At 34.9% G+C, this 21,522-nt stretch overlaps 1 pseudogene; it reads left to right on the top strand.

The window, feature by feature from the left end:
- LOC149545627 (putative pre-mRNA-splicing factor ATP-dependent RNA helicase DEAH3) overlaps positions 1-10,631 on the top strand; it is a 32,041-nt pseudogene extending 21,410 nt beyond the window's left edge.
- Positions 10,632-21,522: the final 10,891 nt, after the last annotated feature.

Below are 21,522 nucleotides of genomic sequence, written 5' to 3'. Positions count from 1 at the left end.
CGAGCTACATGAGATCTTTCCACAATTCCAACTGCATTAACTATATTATGTCTAGTATGTGTCAAATATTGCAATCCACCAATGATAGATGTGTACATTTTTTGTTCAACACTGGGTGATTCATCTTTGCTAAAAAATTACACCTAGCTACCATGGCTTGAAAAATTTCAATCCAAACCTCTTCAGTAAATATTTAAGATAATATTTTTGTGATAAAAAATGCCATAATTATTTTGTACAATTTGTAATCACAAGAAGTATTTCATCTCACCAATCATACTCATCTCAAATTACTTCTTCATGTTTTTTGAAAATTCAATTCATCACTTGCTTCATTATTTCCTTCAAAAATGATGTCATCCACAAATACTTCAACGATTAGTAATCCAAATACAAATTACTATCAACATTACCTTTGATAAATCCCAAACTTGTAAAATACATATCCAATCTTGTTTACTAGCCTCTAGGTGCTTGTTTCAGTCCATACAATGCCTTTTTCATCTACAAATGTTAGCTTCTTTATTTGTTGAAGGAAAACCATTAGGTTGCTAAAAAATTACCTCTTATTCTAATCCTCCATTTAGAAAATCTAATTTGACATCCATTTGATAAACCTTAAATTTCTTGTTGGCTACATATACTAAAAACATTCTCAGTGCTTCTAATTTAGCAACAAGTGCAAATGTGTCTTCAAAATCAATTCCCTCTCAAGCTGTGAGCTACCTTTATATACCAATCTTGATTTTTTTTACAACCTCACATTGTTTATTCATCTTGTTTCTAAATACCCATGTTTGTTCTTTTCAATCTTCTCTATTGCTTCTTTCATAGCTTTTATCTAGTAATGATCTTTACAAACTTCATCAACATGCTTAGGTTTAATCATTCAACTTTGGCTACTGCATCCATCTTTGACTCCTATGTCTGACTTCTACGTATAGTTTCAAATCCTATTTCTAACTTTATGGTGCCTACTTTGGCTTCTGGTCCTATTGCGACTTTTTCTTGTTTTTGAGCTATGAATTCTAATCTTGGTGGGGATATTCATTCCCCAAGAGTTGTGGGTGGTTCGACCACTTCCTATGCTGATGTGGTTTCCTATGAGGTTGGTCTTGGTGGTTAGGCTATGTGTCCAGGGACCTATGTTATTGTGCTTGTTACAATAACCCTCTTGATTTCTACTCAAGTGGAGGACTTCTCCTCTACTATTACCATCTTTTTTTTTAGGGGTTTTTGGCCCTCTATATTGGATATGCATGCCTAGATTTCCAAAATTTTGAAGCCTATAGTTTTAGATGTTTTCAAAATTTTTCCTATGGCAAGGGGCTTTTTTACTGTGAAATTTTCTTCTAAAGAGGATTGAAATGCCATCCTAAGGTGTGGTTTCTCTTGGGAGGAGAGGTTCCCCTTGATGGCTAAACCTTGGTATGTGGATTTTGACCTGTCTATTGAATCCTTTAACAAGATTCCTTTGTGGGTAAGGTTTCCTAACCCTCCCCTTCACTTATGGCTAGATTTAGTTCTGGAGGCCGTAGGGGAGGCCCTAGGGGAGTTTTTGCTAGTTGATTCTGCATCTTCCAATGTGTTTCGCACAACTTTTGCATGCATCCTTATGGAGATAGATGTCTCTAAGGGGCTTCAAGAAATGATTAAATTGGCCTCTCCCATAGGCTCTTGGTCTTGGGTTCTTTATTATGAGGACATTCCACTCAGATGTTAGAAATTCCAAAAGATAAGCCACCTCACAACGAGATGCTCCTTTGGAAAGGTTAGACTGAAAAAGTCATCTTCTTGGTGGAAGGGGGTTTTGGATGATCACTACGCTATTTAGAAAGCTCCCTTTGTTGGGGTTGGGTTGGATGATTCTTCTTAGGATTCTTTGGAGGTGGATTCTATTTCACATGATTTAAATGTTTCCCCTATGGTAGTGGCCAATATTTTTGCCCATCCTTCAAATGCTTTTTTTTAAAATTTGGCTAAAGCTCTTCATGTGTCTTTGGCTTCGAGGGGAGCTATTGCCCCTCTTTCATGTGGTGGTGGTTCTTCTGCCTTGGCTAGTAAGGATTTGGGGGATCCTTGTGGTGTATCCCCTATGGTGGTGGTCGATTCTATTTTCCCTCCTTCGAATGTGGCTATTTCTAATTTGGCTAATGCTCCTCATGTGGCCTTGGATCTAGGGGGAGCTATAGCCCCTCTTTCATGTGTTGGTGATTCTTTTGCCTTGGTTGGAAGGGATTTGGGGGATTCTTGTGGTTTGGATGACTTTTCTTGGTAGAAGGCTATTGGGATGGTGGAGGATGGATGGACAAAAGTAAAAAGAAGAAAGGTCAATCACTCTTTTCCATCATTTAATATGTCTCTATATTCTCAAAAGAAGGGATCTAAAAGTAAATCTTGAGGCTCAGATTTCTTATCCAGCTACTCGCCTGGTCTTTTTAGAGGTTGTAGCCTGGTCACTTTGGCTTGTTGTTTTGTAGCTTGACATGGTTTGAGTTTAAAAGTATTCTTTTGTAACCATGGGGTTTCATAATCCCATTTAAAACCTATTTAGGTGGTAGTAATGCACTGTGTTATCTGTGAGGCCACCCTGGTCACCTTATTTTTTTCAGGTGATCTATTTCATCTAAGGGTTGTTGTTCCAAAGTTTGAGCTTCATTGAAATTTAGAAGATTTGTAAAGGGTTTTAGGCACCCCTCAAAACCTTTTTTCCTTAACAAAAAACATGCTTAGGTTCAACTTGAGAAATTAAACATAGATCTTCATCTATCTATTTTCTTTCCACCACTCATCTGTCCTTATCTGCAATTACTTCTTCATCTAGGTGATTCTTTGCCAAGTGTATGTTAGGTGTTACTATCTCAACTCTGATTTTTGCTCTAGGTTCTTTTCTCTATTCTTCTCTATAAATTCCATTCTCCAATTTAGTGTTTGTCTCATAAAATAATTCCTTGTTAAGATTATCCTTATTAGTTCTTGGATTTGTCTTTTTCTTAGAATTATAACTATCATTTCTTGAATTCTAAAATTTTCATTTTCACATTAGCACTCTCAATAATTGTCTCATATCTCTGATTAAAACATATATAGCTATTTCTTTTCAATGAATATCCAAGAAACATACCTTCATCACACCTTGAATCAAACTTTCCAATACTTCTAAAGATTCCAAACTACTTCGCAAAAGATGCACGTCCAAACCAAAGTTCATAACGTGTCTTACGAGTGGCTTATCTAATCTATAATCTTTTCATAATGTATACTGTTATATTTACTATTTGTCTCCAAAATATTTTAGATACAATATTTTCAAGCATCATTTCTCTTTCTAACCATAATATTGATCTATTTCTCCTTTATGCCATCCAATTCTATTTAGGTGTCTTTGGGGCTAAAATTTTCCTCTTAATGCCATTATCTTGACAAAACTTGTTAAACTCATTTGACATAAACTCTCCGCTGGGACTCAAAATTGAAGCCTTGATTTTGAGTATCATCCAAAATATCAAGCCCTATAAGTGATTTTGAATGCATGCATACTTGACTATACTTATGAGGCCTAAGAGGTGTTTAATGTTTCGAACATATTACATTCACTATGTCTATGTTCTCCATAAAGATAAATTTCCATTCCAAGTCATTCCATGAAGTCCCATTTTGAGCAATGTCCAAATCTGCATTTTTGCATTGTGTCAAACAGCAACACAAGGATCTGTTTGCATTTCAATATCTCGTAACAGTAAAGTTTCATGACTCAGAACTTTGGGAGTGTTTAGTATCCTTACCAAAGAACCTACATTTCAAATTTTGGGTTGTTTCAATATGTTTTGAATGACTTTTGAATCCCTCAAGATTGGTTGTTTATTATTGTCACTCTGATGCAAATTGTTTAGAATTTTGGGAGGCCTTGTTTGAATTATTATAACTTTGACCCAATTGACCTAAATGATAAAATTCCTCTTTCATTGCATTCTAGATGTTAGAGACTTCCTATATTTCAAATTTTAGCTTATGATGAATCCATTTCATCAATTTGTGAATGCAATTCCATATGCAATTTATAACCTTTAACCTATGTCAAGAAAGAAAAATTTGTTGGTATCCCTATTTGGGACATGGAATGGAGTGCACCATTGTGTTCTACTCTAAAAATACTTTAACTATGCCAACTTTTAAATCTTGATGAATCCGTCTAGACACTTTTCCAAGTCCATTCCGTTTGCAAAAAATGTTCTTCTACTAGTGTTTCTACTCAAGCAAATCCGAGTAGCCCATTTCAATCGTTTGCCAAATGTATCATGTTATTCGTCATGAGCCCAAATTATAGATTTATATTATTCTCATGATAGAAAAGCAATGCTCAAGTTTTCTTTTCCCCAAGTATCAATTTGCTCAGTTTTCAAAGCCAAATTCGAACATGATTTATTGTTTTTAGATATGTTTTATTGTAGGTAGTTTTGAGAGGGAAACTTCAATAGTCAATATCTTTTGACTGAGAATTCATCATGAGATGAGATTTTACATGATACAAGAATGCATAATAGAGAATTAATGTGTCAAATCCTAGGGCCTGATCAAGTGTTTTTGTCATTTTTAGGGCCAGTCAAAGGACCCCTTGGCACAAAATTGGCAAGTCATAGTAAAAGAGTTTAAATGAGTTTTAATTAATTGTTCAGTAGTCAAACTAGAATCTAATCAGTATGACAGGTTCAATGGATCAGTTTGTAATGTTAGATGATTTAAAATAACTTTTTTTTAGCCAGACCCAGTTTGGGGCCTGACTAATTACACTAGATTGAGAAGATGTGAAATGGAAAATATTTAGAGACTAAAATGATATTCCAAGACATACATTGTGATCTGTGTTGTTATTTAGTATTGTTGAGACTTGGCAAAATCTCTGCTCTTATCTAAGTCTTTGCATATGGATAGATATCCTAATGGATAATTAACCATAACTGGATATGTTCATGGGATATTAGCAATTCATCACCGCATGTATATCAATGGCCGTGTGATTTTATTCTAGCATTGTAATTAGGAAATGCATAATAAGCATCCATCAATGATCAATGATTCTAACGATCAATAAAATTCATGACTTACTCTATTGTGGTGATTATTGACTTGTCAAATGATGCTTGTAGGAAAATAAAAAAGGGATGTGCAGAATTTTTTTTGTCATATTATTCCTGTGAAAGTTGTTCCTTGTACTCAACTCTTCCACCAGCCATGCAACATAAGATTTCTAAGCCAACTCCACCACCCACAAAGGAGGGTGGTATTCTTGGTTATAAAATTGTTGTCCACCAATATTGTTGAAACATCTCTAACTATTGATAGAATTGTTTGTGTGATTGATCCTATATTTTTAAAATAAAAAGCTTATAATCCTTGGGTACAAGTACAATCATTGCTTGTTTCTCCTATATCAAAAGAAAAAACTTTACATAGAAATAAGTTTTCAAGATCACCTAACACTACTAAATGTCTATCATGCATTCAAGAAAAATAATAAAGATTCCACTTGGTGCTTTGAAAATTTTATAAGTTCAAGGGCAGCAAGGGCTACTGATAATGTGAGGCAACAACTAGTTCACATAATGATCAAATACAATTTTAAGTTGTGTAGCACTGATTTTAAAATCCGTAACTATTATCTTAATATACGCGAGGTAATGCTAGCAGGATATTTTATGCAAGTGGCTCATCTTGAGTGAAGTAGACTTTATTTTATAGTGAAAGACAATCAGGTTATACATTTACATCCATCAATTTGTCTTGATCACAAGCCAGAATGGGTCATATATAATGAGTATGTTTTGATAAGTAGAAATTTCATTCATACTGTCACTATTGTAAAAGGAGAGTGGTTGATAGATGTTTCTCCTCATTACTACAAACTTAGCAACTTTCCCAATTGTAAGGCAAAGCAAAGCTTGAGTGAGGCACATTCTTCAATGTTTAGGATTGAGGTTCTAAAAGGAAGATGCCTATTGTTTTGAAGTAGGGGAGTCAATTTAGAAGGAGGGTGATAATCACCGTTCTTAATGCCATAAAAACTTTTGAAGAAAAGGTATGTCTTCTCCACATACATTGCAAAATGACAGTGTCATGTATGTTTTAATTTTTTCAAAAAAGGGGAGAAACCATTGATTATAGTGTAATGTCCCTTTTTTTTGGGACATTATAATTTTGTGTGGCTAGCTCACTTGAAAAGGTTCTTTACAAGGTTTAGTTTGAGATTTGGCCTAGACATTTCCAATTCTAAACTCGTTAGAGTAGTTTTGGTAGGTTGTTTAGATGCTTACTATTTTTAGTAAGTAATTAGAGCTCAATACTTTTGATACCTCCAACGAGCTACTATAGATGCTTATTAGAGTTCATTTGGTCAATTATTTTAATGGCTGATGACTATATGGTTTACTAACTAAGTGACTATTAAAGTTCATTTAACTTGCCACTTTATTTTAAAAGGTTCTATGTTCACTTAAGTGAATAAATGATAAAAAGGCACTTTACTCCACATTGCTTGAATGATCATGCATCATGTTGGGAAAAGTAAGAAAGGTACAACAAGCTCCACACCTGAGGATATATGAAGAATATAATATTCAAAACAAATATTAAATCTTGGAGTTGGAAACAGTTGCTAGTTGTTTCTTCTAGGATGCAAACCCTTGAAGAAGTATTTGAAGGTTGGACAAAAACCTAGCCTTCTTATAGGTTAATCTACATTTCCATTTTGACTTTTATTTCTATTTATGAGATTGGTTCTTTTGGATTGTTGCGTGTTATTGTAATGCTGATCTATAATATAGTAACATTATTTGGTAACCGTTGGTGATTAATTACTGGTTTATGTATGTATTACTGAATATTAGAGGAAATAAACAAACTTTCCTGAGTTTTCTTTTATGCAAATATGCTAGTTTCAAGAATGGATTAAAGTCTTGGAATTTATATCAAATGTTGGTTTTCTTTCCAGTTTTGAATTTGTAAGTTCGTATCAAAGGTTCTTTTAGTATAATATCTGGAAGGGGATCTTACAGTGGTATTAGAGCCGTGCATCCTGCTAGCCTGTGAGGTTGCTAGAAATTGTTTATAAAGAGCTTTTATTAGAGATTTCATCATTAAAAAAAAAAATATTTTATTTGGACGTTTGGAAGAGTATGTTTATGTGAGAAATAGAAATTTCTTTGAAAAAGAAAGCTAGTGAGTTCTGGTTGCTTTACATGACTAGGTAAAGACTATGAGGATGACACCCCTCAAGTCTGGGAAAATATCTTAGGAGCTAGATGCTACCCTGGCTTCCTTCATATGATAAATTGCAGAGGTCTGGGTAGGAAAATTGGCAAATGAATCAGCACAAAATTTAATGCTACCAGAGCCTTTAAGGGCATAAGACTTCCATTCATATGTTGCAAGGTATATAGCCTAGTGGCTGGGCACTTAACGTTTTGATTGAGAGGTGGTAACTCAGTGTTTATTAACAGTCAGAAGCCAACTGGGAGTGTATTTGCATGAAGAGTGGCTTATCGCGTTGGCACCAATTAGGTGAGATAGCAGCAACAGGCATGTATTTCATTCACAGGCGTAGCCAAGCACAGTCGGCTTTGGTCAGGAGTCGGGTATCATAAACTTGTGAGGTGTCTATCCTAACATGAGTATCAGAAGTATACCACTGTGACCATGGGATTTGGTAAGATAGGTTGGGAGTTTACATCTACGTTTGAGCACTAAGATTTTAGTTAGATGCCAAGCATTACTTGACGGTGGCGTGGGCTTTTTCTGTCATTTGCGACACCTTCAGCCATTTGCGTAGCGTTTGCGAGACAACAGATTGGGGAATATGCACTGACAATAAAACCCACACCAGGTATTTCAAACTAGGCCCAACCCTATACACGGGTTCCATATTGTGTTTATACATTTTTTGTTGCATTCGAGCTTGCCTCTTGTGCCCTCGCTACAAATAAATATATTGTGTCTAGGTTTCAACATGCTGAGAGGAAAATTTAAAATAATTACTGATATCTCAGTCATGAATGTTATGATTTTATGTCAATCATTGCAAACTATTTGTTTTAAATATTTCTTCTAAGATTGAAGCCACTGATACATAGTTCACTCTGTTGTGTGAAGTGAAGTACTGAATTTTGTGGAAAATTGTTTAACTTATTGTCAAGCTGCATGTGAATAGTATAGTTAAAATCCAACGGCTTGAATATGATGGTTCAAAATTTTCTCAATTAAGATACAGAAAGCATTTTCAGACTAATCACAGTGACCCCAAACATATGAGTTATCCTAAAAATTGTTTGATAGAATTCCAACTTGAGGAAAGTACAACACTTGTTCCAAAATTAAGGTGTAGAATATTATAGTGGTTTTGATGCTCAAGAAAATAGATACTCTGATAACTCTAATGGTCATCTATTCAATACCATTGTCAATGATAGTTATAAGATTGACTCATTCCCATCTAGGCTAGGAAAAGTTGATGCCACAGAGTCATTTAGGCTGAGTGGTGAATCTTTTGATCTTGATTTGAATGTCTCAAGCAATTTTCTGATAGTGGTCAATTTAAGTTTTAGTTTCAGAATTCAATACAATAGGTTTGAAAGTAGAGAATGAGACAATCATTGTCAAAGGTTTTCATTTAGTCTTTTCATGACCATGAGTCATGCATCTACTCCAGCTTCCTAGTGGCATTTTCCAACAGTTGTGGCACAAATGTAGTCAGCAAAACTATAGACTATTGGTAACAACGGGTGTTTTGGTGGAGACATAGAAAAATCTAAAAACTAAAGATGGATAAAATTAATGACAAGGGGTTACTAAAAGAGTATGTTGCAGAATTCACAGTAACCATTTCATCTTCTTTTGGCATTAATGATCAGTGGCACTTAATCTAGGTAAGGATCTAAATTTTACCTTTGTTAAAATTTGAGATTTTGTAGACCACTCTGTCTCTTTTTGTGGTGACTTTTTAATGAAGGAATGCCATTTAGTTCCTTCTACTTCTTAAGTTTTTCTTTATTGTTTTTTTGTTTTGGGAAATGAGTTGCATGCAACATGTTTCACATGAGAGAGATATCAGTGATTTAAAAAAAAAAAAAGGGAGGTGATAAGGATAACAACAAGAAGAATATAAAAGGATTGTGAAGCAACATGGTACTGACTATATAACAACTCTGAGGATCTGTGGTCTACAACAATATACAATATCACTGCACAAATTGAAACATCGTATCAGCAGGCTTGCAAACTGCTTAACATGATTAAATGGGGAAAATACTTGGTTATAAGTTGCAACAACAGTTAGCCCAAATTTCCAATCTAATATGAGGGCTAAAATAATGGGCATTTATGATGATTACGACAAACTTCCTCCATAGATTTAGAAACAATTACCTTTCATAGACTATGTTGACTTTCAGCTAGAGCGGCAAAATAAGCTAGATATGATAAGAAACAAATATTTTGAATTGGCTCAAGATCTCCTTGTAGAGGAAATTTAGAAAAAATTGCATAAGGAAGACATTAATCAACTTGATAGTAGTACTGAAAAGAAACAGCAATCTTTGCATGATAATATGCAAAACAATAATAATGGCACAAGTATACCATTGGGTAATTGGGAGACAAAAGTATCTTATGGAGCTTTTTACACCCATTCTAACAAGCATGTTGATGTCCCATGTAAAAGAGTTGACCAAACTGCCAACGTTGGCAACTCCCCATCTTATTTAGATGTGGAGAACACTAGCATCTTATTTGGTGACATGGAAATTAACTTGGATGAATTTTATGGTGATAGTAGGCAAAAAATTATATCAAATCTTGAGGAGGAGCAAATGGACTACAAGGTGGATAGGAGAGATGATCTAGCACATGTTGAGTTAGAGGAAATATTTGAAGATGTTGTCTCCTTGAGTGATGAAAAATCAAAAAATTCTATGGAGAGTAGCTCACTTGTGTTCGAAGGAGATGATCAAAAACTATTATCACTCCTTGACTTACTAGATATGCTTTGGTCCAAGAGGACAAGCTTGTCCAAGTATTGATGAGAATGCATGATTCTTCCAAATTGGTTGAGGATCTCATGTAGAAGATTGTGGTAGAAGAGAGACATGGGAAGGTATGTGGTGTCGCAAGTCCTCTTTTACATACCCTTTTTGAAACTTTGAAGATGATAAAATATGAGTACTTGCACCTATTGATGGATAGAGATCTAGCAATTAAATTTGGGAGGGACAAGGAGAGTGAGGTAGATGAGCTATACCTTCAATTGAGATTAATACACTATTCCATCCATAAAGCTGAAAATCAAACAAGTGGGGCAGCCACTTATGAAGAAAATAACCATGGTTCAAGGGCACAAAAAATCACACAAATCATTGAATAAATTCATAATATGGGTAGATGTGAAGGGAAACAATGTAATTCAATCATGTGTTTTCCATTTGAGGCTTTCTATGGTGAGAAAAAATTCTATGGATCAGCAAGTTTATAAGTCTGAAAATTCTGATTTTTATGATAGCAGTTGTACATTTTCACAGGAGGACATGATTAGTGATAGAACAAGTGAGGATAATTTAGAGATTTCAACTAATGGTGAACCATAATTTTATGAAGACTTTGACATAAGCGAGAGTACTTATGGTGGAGTAGGAAGTTCAAATTTATCCTTTGCATGTACTGAGGATTTTCTCAACTTACCCAGGGTTTTATCACCCAGCTCTTACGAGATGGTCATGACCTACTTGTTGATTGGTATTTTTCTTGTTGGTATATTTACACTATTAGTGATTTTCTTGTGAATGTTGGTAATATATTTGGTGATTCTATTTGGCCTTCCAAGGTCAAGGTGAGTGGGGAGATCACACATTACCTTACGTTCCACATGAGGTGTCTAGATTTTTATTTCAGCAGGGTAGTGAAGATAGTGCTAGCACTCATGATGTTGGTGATTCACCAACCACTCTTTCATTTACCTAGGATCATGTTGATTGGGTAGTTGGGGATCTAGGTGTTAATAGTATCCTACATCTAGTGGATTATGCTATGTTGCTACACAACCACATGATTATGATCTGTGTGTTCCAACTTTCTGACTTATCAGAGTTCGAAAGATTAGGATTGCTCTTTTTCCACTACAGTGACATGGTGGTAGAGTCGGATTGGCCAGATATATCATTTTCATTGGTACAATTATTGCAAGAGTGGTACAATAGTATAGTGGTATAGATATCATAGGAGCTAGTCAGTGGTATCTCAGTTAGTGCACGAGTTCTCATCTAGGATCCAGGGGGAGCATCCCTATGCATTGCCTTTAATCAGGGATCTAGGAGGAGAGTTTGGTCATTATCATCTTGGGGTGGATATTGGTATATTGTCGATCTCTCATCATCACTTGATAGTAGTGACTCATAGGGTTGCTTATGGAGTGAGGCATTCATTCTGACTAAGGGTAGTGGCACAGGAGGCAACAATAGATGGTCGTTGGTGTCCCTTTATGATGAGACTTGGGATCTTGGCATTTAGTTATCTAGTACATTGATTTCTATTGTACTATTTCACTATTTTGAGGTTGGGAAGATGCATGCTAGGGTACATCGATTGAGGAGTAAAATTGCATTCTTGAGGCGAGTATGGGATCCTGGCATTTGATTTCTATAGATTTGACTAGATTGCTTGAGGGCAAGAAATATTTGAGAGGGGAGGCTTTATAATGTCTCCTTTTTTTGGGATATTATAATTCTATATGGGTAGCTCACTTCACCTAGGTTTTAGGGGGAAAAAAAGGTTCTTTATGGGGTTTAGTTCAAGATTTGGCCTAGACATTTCTAGTTTCAGACCCGTTAGAGTAGTTTTGTTAGGTTGTCTAGATTCTTACTATTTTTATTAAGTAATTAGAGCTTACTATTTTTGGTACCTCAGTGCTAGGTTGGAAGCATCTCGCGGAGAGCTTTCCAACAAGCTATTTTAGATGCTTATTAGAGATCATTTGATCAGTTATTTTAATGTCTGATGACTATACGGTTTACTAACTAAGTGACTATTAAAGTTTATTTAACTTGTCACTTTATTTAAAAAGGTTCTATGTTCACTTAAGTGACTAAAGGATGAAAAGGTGCTTTATCCCACATTGCTTGAATGAGTGTTCATCACACTGGGAAAAGTAATAAAGGTACAATAAGCTCCACACATGAGGTTATATGAAGAATATAATACTCAAAACAAATATTAAATTTGGGAGCTGGAAACAGTTGCTAGTTATTTCTTCTAGGATGCAAACCCTTGAAGAAGTATTTAAAGGTTGGATGCAAACATAACCTTCTTAACGGTTAATCTACATTTCTAATCTAACTATTATTTTGATTTATAAGATTGGTTCTTTTGGATTATTGTATTTTATTGTATTGCTGATGTATAATATAGTAACACTATTTGGTAGCCATTGGTGATTAATTATTGGTTTATATATATATATATTACTAAATATTGAAGGAAATAAACAAACTTTCCTGAGTTTTCTTTAATGCAAATCTACTAGTTACAAAAATGGATTAAAGTCTTGAAATTTATATCAAATGTTGGTTTTCTTTTTGGTTTTGAATCTGCAAGTTCATATCAAAGGTTTTTTTAGTATAATATCTAGAAGGGGATATTACATGCAAGCATAACACTATGGAGTCTCAACATAAAATTTGTGGCTAGTTTACTATGTGTGGCATTTTAATACATATATGTGAGGTGTTGTATCAGGTAGCTATGACAACATTGGAAGATAACACCATCAAAATGGAGAGAAGAGGAGAAGCACAGGTTGAGGTTGAACTAAATCAATTAATCCCACATTCGAGCTACCATGGGATATTTTAGTCTTTAAATATATGTCCACTCACACATTAATTTGTTTTAAAAGACAAGCCCTTTTGTATAAACAAGGCTCATATGCACTAAGGGGCTCACATGTGGCTAGATAGCGATAGGAGGTAAAATTTTGGAACAACATGCTAATGTCATCTGATGACATGGAATCAGTGACAAATCTCAAACTGACACATGGTGACTAGCTGGACTGAGGTGGATGAGTCAAAGACTAACAAGTGATAAAGACCTTTAGATTGGGCACAGATTCCTATTGTGTCACATGTCGCAAGGGTGCATTACCACTTGCATAGTCAATAGTTGCTGACTATAAAGCACTAATGCACCTAGCTACCATGTGGTAGTAGGCCTTGGTTAGAGGTGATGTGGTGGTCCAGTCTACATGGTGAGGTGGTAGTCAACTGGGCAGTTGGAGAGCCGATGAGGAGCTGACACATGGTAGTGATGTGTCAATCAGTCAAAAGGTGCCACATGGTACCCGATGGAAGATGATGTGGCAAACATCAACCAATGGCGTGCTACCATATGGTAGAGGTGGTCAAACCTTAGTTGACTTGAAATGCATGGGTAAGGCAGGAAATCAAAATGATGTTTAAAATATTTTTCTTAAGAATTAGTGCAAGTTTTTTAAATTCAAAAGGGATATAACCTAAAGTTTTGACTTAGGAAATATGTGAAATTTTTGCATAAAAGTTTAAAAGATTTTTAGACCAAAGACTTATAACAGGCACATATTTTTTAAAATTGGTTTCTAGGTGTTTCGGATGGGCTAATATAGTGATATTATATATAACCAGAACTGAGAGAGAATGAACTTTCCATTTTTGTAGTTTTTCTGGCATAGGAAGCTATTTTCTTAGGATATTTGAGTTTTGTCCCAGATTCTCAAATTGCAACCATATTTAGGTAATGACATTCAAATGTGTTTTCTAGTAGGATGATGAGCTGAATGTGTGTAAAAGAAAGTAAAAATGTAGTTAGAGTCAAGTTTGGTCACTTTCAAGTCAATTAAATCCAAATTTTATTAGCATTTCATGATGCATCTAAGATATTTTGGTGACACAAGGATTTTTTCATCATTCATAAGAGATATTTCCAAGTTGGTTACAAAATAATGATGAAAACTAAATCAGATCAAAGGGGTAGAAAGAGGAGAGATGTTTTACAACATCAAAGAATGGAGATTCAAGTGGACACATGTCATTTCCAAATCAGATCCGAGATTGCATTCTTCCTCTATATCCTTCTCTTTCTCATTCATTGTAAGGGTTAGTAGTTTTCAATGTGAAACCATAAGGTTGGTTCCATTTTTTGGAGATTATTGCTCACTACTATGATACCATGTGTGTTCCAATCTTGAGTGTTCTTAGATCTGTGAAACCAATGGCTCCAACTTTGATGTGCTTTCATCACTATGATACCACATTCTTCAACATATTTCTCTTGTATGAACAACAATAGTTAAGATAACATAGCTAGTTTTGATCTATTTAGTGATTTTATAAGTTGTTTTACATGCATCTAAATGTATAGTTATGAAGAAATGAATACAAATGAGCAAGAAATCTCTTTAGTTTCATTCTGATTCTCGTCTCCTATGTCTATAATCTGCAATCTTATGTGGTTTAGATATAAAGAATTGAGACCAATGTTTGATATATTTTTCTATTGGAAAATCAGGCCAAGTAAATGCTTGATGTATTTGATAGGGTTTCTAGTTATTTTGAGAAGGATACTTCATGAGAATGAGGTCTTGATGAACATCGATGTTTGATTCACAATGTGATAAGATAGATCTGATATCTGGGTGTATGAAATATGTCAAGTTGGTATCATAGATTTATGTATTTAATTTCTAGAATTTCCCAATAGATAAGGCATTGATCAGCTATAGGATCAACTTATTCTTACTACTGCATATTTGGTGTTTTTCTGAAATCAACATCATTAATCAACTATCTTTCCCTTTAATATGAAGAACTGAAAAGGATGCCCTCACTTAGCTTATCAATTTCTTTCGCCATGTTATTAGCTATTCCATGTTTGAGATCTCTGCATAAGTATTAGAAGATTAATGGTTTTATCTTCTTTGTTTAGATTGAGTGTATGCTTTTGACAACTGGTACCATATAAAGAATCTATATGTCCACCCATCTAGGTTTTGTAGAGCTTGGAGTAGAAAAAGGGTCTAGCCTTATAATTGGCCTAGTATTTGAAAGGGTATGTTGAAGATGGGAAGTAGCTACTCCTAGATGTATCTTATTCTCATTGGGGTAATTTTAAACCGTGTTGTGTTTCAAAATATTAACAAAATGGCAACTCTTTTGGGGACTATATTGAATCTAAATGGTAGAAAAACCTTGGGAATTTGAAAAAGGAAAGATTCAATACAACAGAAGAAATGCATGAAAAAATTTGCAGTAGTAAGATTTCTAATGTTCTTTCTAGTTTCTTACTCCAAGTTATGCACCCCAGTAAGTGTTTATCCATTCATAATAGAACTTTGAAGTTTATCGTAAATTGTGTTGATAACGGTATTCATCTTCAATCAATTCAACTATATATTTTTTTTAAAGTGTTATTGTAAAATCAGAATCAAGAATGAACATAAGTCTATGTTCCCTTTTCCAAGTTTGTAAATCTACAAGAGTGGTTTGATGATTTGTATTTCTATTTCAACTAAAGGTTTGGTTTAGATTAGTCAAGTGAAAAATTATGTTTTATTTCTCATATGAGTGAGTGGCAACTCTAAATCTCTATGCCAGTTTGTTCCTAGTTGATTTCATTATAATATTTTGAAATACTTTTAGTTGTATGGGCATATCTGAAGCTTTTGATAGTCTCTTGAAAAGAAGTATACGTCCTTCATAAGTTTTAAAGTGTTGTTTGCAATCTACTGCTACAAGAAATAGAAATTTTAAAGTAAATCACAACAATGATTTCTTTATCCTTTTTCAAGGAGGTGGTGATTCTACAATTTTTTATCAATAGTGTGAAGGATTTTTAGTATGTGCCCATGTCAAATCAGCAGGTCAAAGTCTTGCATCAACACTTGAGTTATTTTTTGTTTTTCATGTTCCTCTTTCGTGGAAGTCAAGTGTAAAAAATGGTTGCCTCTATTCAATACTAGAAGGAAGAGGTAGAAATTTTGTTTTATGGTGGAGTCAAATCTTAGATTTGAGATTAGTTTTCCAAGTTTTGAAAGTTTAAAGACTATGGGTAACAACATTGCTATGTTGAAAAGATTGATCTACACTAAAATTGTCAATGTTATAAGAATTGAAGTAGGAAGTACTCAAGATCTAAATGCCGAACAATGCTATCTAAAACTTAAATCAATAATTAGCAAGATGCCTTTCCATGCTAGACCAAAGGAATCTTCTCTGCCTAGTGTTTTCCTTGATGTTCTAGTGCCTAATTCAGTTAATCGGCCAACACCTTTAAAATTACAAAAGTTTTTGTAGGTTGCAAGATTCATTAAGGAAATGGAAAGTGATAATTATAGAGTTCATGTTATATCTTCTAATGATAATAATGAGTGTGTTGAAACTCAAGGTAGCAATGAATATAATGAGTCCATAGAGAAAGATAACTTGTCTTTCGAATGTGAAGAGAAGGATTCAAATGCAAATAAATTAGGTAATTGCAATCAGCATTAAGAAGATGGATATAAAACTGAAAATAAACTTTTTTTTAGATTAAGGTAAAAATAGGTTTTGAAGGGACCCAAAACCCCTAACAATAGTAAAAAGGATATTCAAACATAGCAAACCAGAAAATAAGATCTTAAGACTAAAAAAAAGACACAAAATTAGGTTTTATAGGGATCTAAAACCACAAAATGTAACCAAAAAATGAGACCAAGTTTTACAAGGACCTGGAACCTATAAGTTTTACAAAGCTTTCAAAATGAAAACTAAAACCAAAAAAAAAAAAAAAGACCACTACTGTAGCTCCTTGATAATCTTTGCAATATCCTTCCCCACTTCGGCTATCCTAAGAATGTCTCAACAGGGGAAGAGCCAGTACCAGGAGCAACTTTAGCAACCTTCTTCCACAAGCTCAATCTGGTCCTTTAACTTGGTCCTCTAGGAGACATAATATCCTCATTAGTCTTCTTCCCCAAACTTTCCATAGCCGCACACAAACTAGAAGTCACTTGTTCCATTTTTTGCCACTTTCCTTGATTAGATGCCAAAGACCTTATTCATATTCATTCAGTTTTTTAGGTATATTTCTCATCTGGGTTTCTAGCAGCACTAGTTTGGCACAGTCATTCTCCTGATCCTTCTACACTTTATCCAATTTTTTCTTTAATTTCATAATCTCATTGTAAGTCTATGAATCTCTATGGAGAGAGGAGTTGGCCTTTATCTTTGTAGTATTAAGGAAGGAGAGTGAGATCCCCAAACTCAGATCATCCACCTCTTTCTCCCTAGGGTTCTCCATGCCCTTCTCTTCTTCTTTTCCTAAATTTTTCTCCCTTCCCATCTCCTCCTCAACATTTTCCTTTCCAAATCTTTGGGTTTCTCCACCTTGGTTTTCCTCATTACTAATGTTATCTGACCCTTCATTTTTATCCAAATTTTCCTCCACATCATTCTTCCCAATCTCATCTTGACTATTAGGATAACCCTCCAAATTATAGCTAATATTCCCCATCTCCATGTTTTCCTCTGTCTCCACATTTTTAGCTTCATCATTATCAGAAGAATCATTAACTTCCTCCACATTTTTTTGGGAGTATCCATAGTCACTAATTTCTTCTTCATGCTCTATCCTTCATCCCCTTTTCTCTTTCTAGATTGGGTTTCACTTGCCGACTACCTTTTCCTCTTTGAAAAAGGGGAAGCAATAATCGCTTTTGTCTTGCAATAATTCTGAATTAAGAGAATGAGGCCTTCATGAAGGACATGGTGAGTGTCTTTCTTCCTATGTGCTTGAACGCTTTGAAAAAATGAAAACCCTAGATAGAAAGGAAAATAAATCCTATCTTTATACTGGAAGTGGTTTAGAAGAAAAAAATGGAACTTGTGGACTCGTTTGGATCTTCCATCTAATATAAAATATTCACAAAGACAACATAAAACATTCCTCCATATTACCTTTATTTGGTTAAGCTCATAAAATTCTCCATTCTTCTCCAAATTTTTCTCTTTTTCCTCAGTTTTTAGAAATTTTTTGAAGGTGGCATTAGAGATGCTTGTTTCCTTGTTGTATTTCAGTCCATCCTTTGGGAGACTAGTCACTTCAGCAATGAAAACCTCTATGAGTTAAACTATGACACAATGCAAAATAACCCTATCCTCGAACCAATTCTTGAAGAAAGCATCTGTAACATGCAGTTTGAAACCATGCAATTGCTCCAAGTAAGGAGTCACATTTAGTTTCTCAAGATTATTCTAGATAGAGGCTTTTTCCTTCCAACTTTTGTAATTTTTGGTTCTTGTTTCTTCAACTCTCCCCCCATTTTCAAACGATGTGTGTCTTTGAGAATGAATAGAGTAGCTAATCCCAGAAAAAGAGACAAATTGAAGAAAGCCAAAATACTCATAAAAGTTAATAGGGATTTCATTAATCTTCCTTCATGCCATGTCCAGATAATAATAACAATGAAATACATCCTATGGATTGTAACATACCCCTCCCTATCCCCACTTTCAATTATCATTAAATTACTAATCTTGGAGGATCTTTCCCTCTGTCACATATGTACCATCATACTTGATGAGTGATTTTAAATCCACTTTTATTCTAAGGTCATTGTGCCACCTTAACGTACTATCCCCTTGCATAGCCCTACTGGTAAGCCAATCGACAATGAAATTACCTTCTCGGTAAGAATGGGGAAAGGTGAGTTTTTCAAAATTAGCCATTAGAGCTTTAATTTCCATTATGCTATCCTCTATAGTCCAAGTACTTGGGGTTTTGTCATTGAGCATATTTATAATGTTTAGGGAATCACCTTCCATCCAAAGGTACCTACTTCTAGTTTCCACATCTAGTCTCATGGTGTAAAGGGTAGTAGTGGCTTCATGTCATGTCCCCTTTTCAAAAAATAAAAAAATAATAATCTTTGCTAAGACAGGCAGGCCCAAGAAAGTGAAGTTTCGAAAAAAGGGGGGGTTAATCTTTGAAAACCGTTGGACTAATAAATGAAATTATTATTAAAATATGTTTCATTAACCTCTCTTGGACGTGAGTTACGGTTATGGCCTCTTTTAAGGGGTTTGGAGGCATTTTGGGCGGGGAGGAGAACTTGATTTTTGCTCATTCTTTGTTATTCTTCAGAGGCTGCCAAACCTGTGGAGAAGGAGACCCAAGAACGGGAGTTTGCAGGTTTGCAGGAAGGCTAAGGATGGGAGTTTGAAGCCATTCCATGTGCATGCTCATACAGAGTTTTCCTGTGTGCTGAACAGTGTAGATTTGTGGGTTTTTGGGTGTGTTTTTTGCACGAGTTTGGTGTTTTCAGTTGAGCATTTCATATCAGTTTTGGTTGCTGCTGTATTTCAGAATTTAAGCTGTTAAAATAGAGCTGAATATATGTATTGGGATGTGATTAAAATTCTGAGATAGTTTATTAGTGTTTTTGAGGTATTTCCGAGCATTTTTGTGTTAATTTCGAGAGCCCGATGAGCATAGTTTTTGTCCTACATTTGTGAGCTGTTGTGTAAAGGTTATATAGATCTGGAAATGTCATTTTGTAGGCTGTTATGCTGCTGAAAAATCTATAAAAATGGCCATTTTCAGATTTATTAATAATAGGTGAAGCTGTGAAGCTTTTGGCACCATTTCTGGCATACCCGATTTGGGGTTTCTTGAGAAATTTGGAGGATCTTTGTGATATTAGTTGTTTGATCTTAAAGATCTAATTAAAGATTGGAAATATCATAAAAAATTAGAAAAGGGAAATTTCAGTGGTATCAGAGCCATGATCTTGCCAGCCTGAGGGTTTGTAGAAGTTGCAGGTTAGTTTTGACAGCTACCCAGATCTTGCATGTCAGTTTTGACAACTACCCAGATTTTGCATGTCATAATTTATGGTTGCATGTTTCTTCTAATCAGCTGCATGTTAAAATTTATGGTCACATTCTACTTCTAATCATTTTCATGTTAGTTCTTGCTGAATTTGGTGGTTGTAGAAGTTTGCATGTCAGTTTTGACAACTACTCAGATCTTGCATGTCAGTTTTGACAACTACCCAGATCTTGCATGTTAGTTTTGACAACTACCCAGATCTTGCATGTCAGTTTTGATAACTACCCAAATCTTGCATGTCAAAATTTATGGTTGCATTCTACTTCTAATCATATGCATGTTAGTTCTTGGTGAATTTTGTGGTTGCATGTTGCTTCTAATCAGTTGCATGTCAAAATTTATGGTTGCATGCAATTAAGTGAAAGAGAAAAAAGATATTTGCAGCGAGAAAAAAATAAAGAAATTTTGATCAAACCTCCAGTTGAAATTAAAAGTACAAAATCCAAGGAAGGGAAAAGTATGGCTGATCCAAATGAGATGGCAAAGAAATTCTTCCAAGACATCCAAAATACTCAGAAGCAAACAGTGGATAGTTTGGCAGAAACTAGAGAGGCTTTGCGAATATTGACAGAAAAACTACAAGGAGTTGCATCTATTAATGAGAAAGGGAGCACTTCAGAGGAGCCAAGAAATCTAAAATCCACACCATCTAAATCAACCAAAACTATTTTCTTGCCTGCAGATGAGCCACCAGTACCAAATCCAGCCATTAATCCTATGCAAGAGGTTACAGGTAACTTGATTACATTAAGAGCTACTTATAATGGCTTAGATGATGACTTTCGTAGTTTAGTTCCTTTTAGAGAATATGTGGATATGATGAACACTTTGATGCCCAAGAAAGAGTACAGAAGGGAGCATGACATAAGTGGAAGAGAGCTCAAAAATAAAATAAGCAAGTTTATAGCACCTACTTTTGATGGAACAAATAAAATTTCAGCTAGAGCATGGCTACAAAAATTACAGACCTTCTTCACACTTAACCCCATGAAGGAGAGTGATGTTGTTCAAATTGCAAGTCTACACTTGGAAGATGCAGCCTATGATTGGTGGTATCATGGAATGACTACTCAAGGTCATGATCAGGTAACTACATTTGATGATTTTAGTCAAAGAGTGATAGATAGATTTGACCTCAAGGATGATGATTATGAGGATGTTGTTGTGCATGATGGTGAGATACCTGGTGTAGATGAGCAGACATTGAGCATTCATGACTTTTCTGAGAGAGAGTACCAGGCACAGTTAGATGCTTCGTCACATGAGGTTGAGGCTAGTAGTACTTCACATGATTTATCCCGCCAGCTGAAGGTGTGTGAAGACAGTATTGTCACTACATTATCTCATCATGACAGGTATGTGGAGTTAGTTGGTATTGGTCATATTACTCAAGTTAGGATTTTGCTTGAGTTACCAGCTAATTCTAGTTTACAGATATGGACTCGAGATTCTTATATTGGCATTTGGGGTTCAGTTGACTGTAAATCATTAACACTTTTTGGTAGCAGTGATTGTTTGGGTGCTACCATGGATTTGATTAGCAAATTGCACGGTGTTGTCTTTTCTTGTGCCAGGAGCTTATCT

Source organism: Cupressus sempervirens, chromosome 7 (genome assembly GCF_028749045.1).
Source record: "Cupressus sempervirens isolate cs-2001-9-10 chromosome 7, ASM2874904v1, whole genome shotgun sequence".
NCBI classification, from domain to species: Eukaryota; Viridiplantae; Streptophyta; class Pinopsida; order Cupressales; family Cupressaceae; genus Cupressus; species Cupressus sempervirens.
The sequence above is the reverse complement of the archived record's forward strand: the minus strand, read 5'-3'. Positions and strand labels throughout refer to the sequence as shown.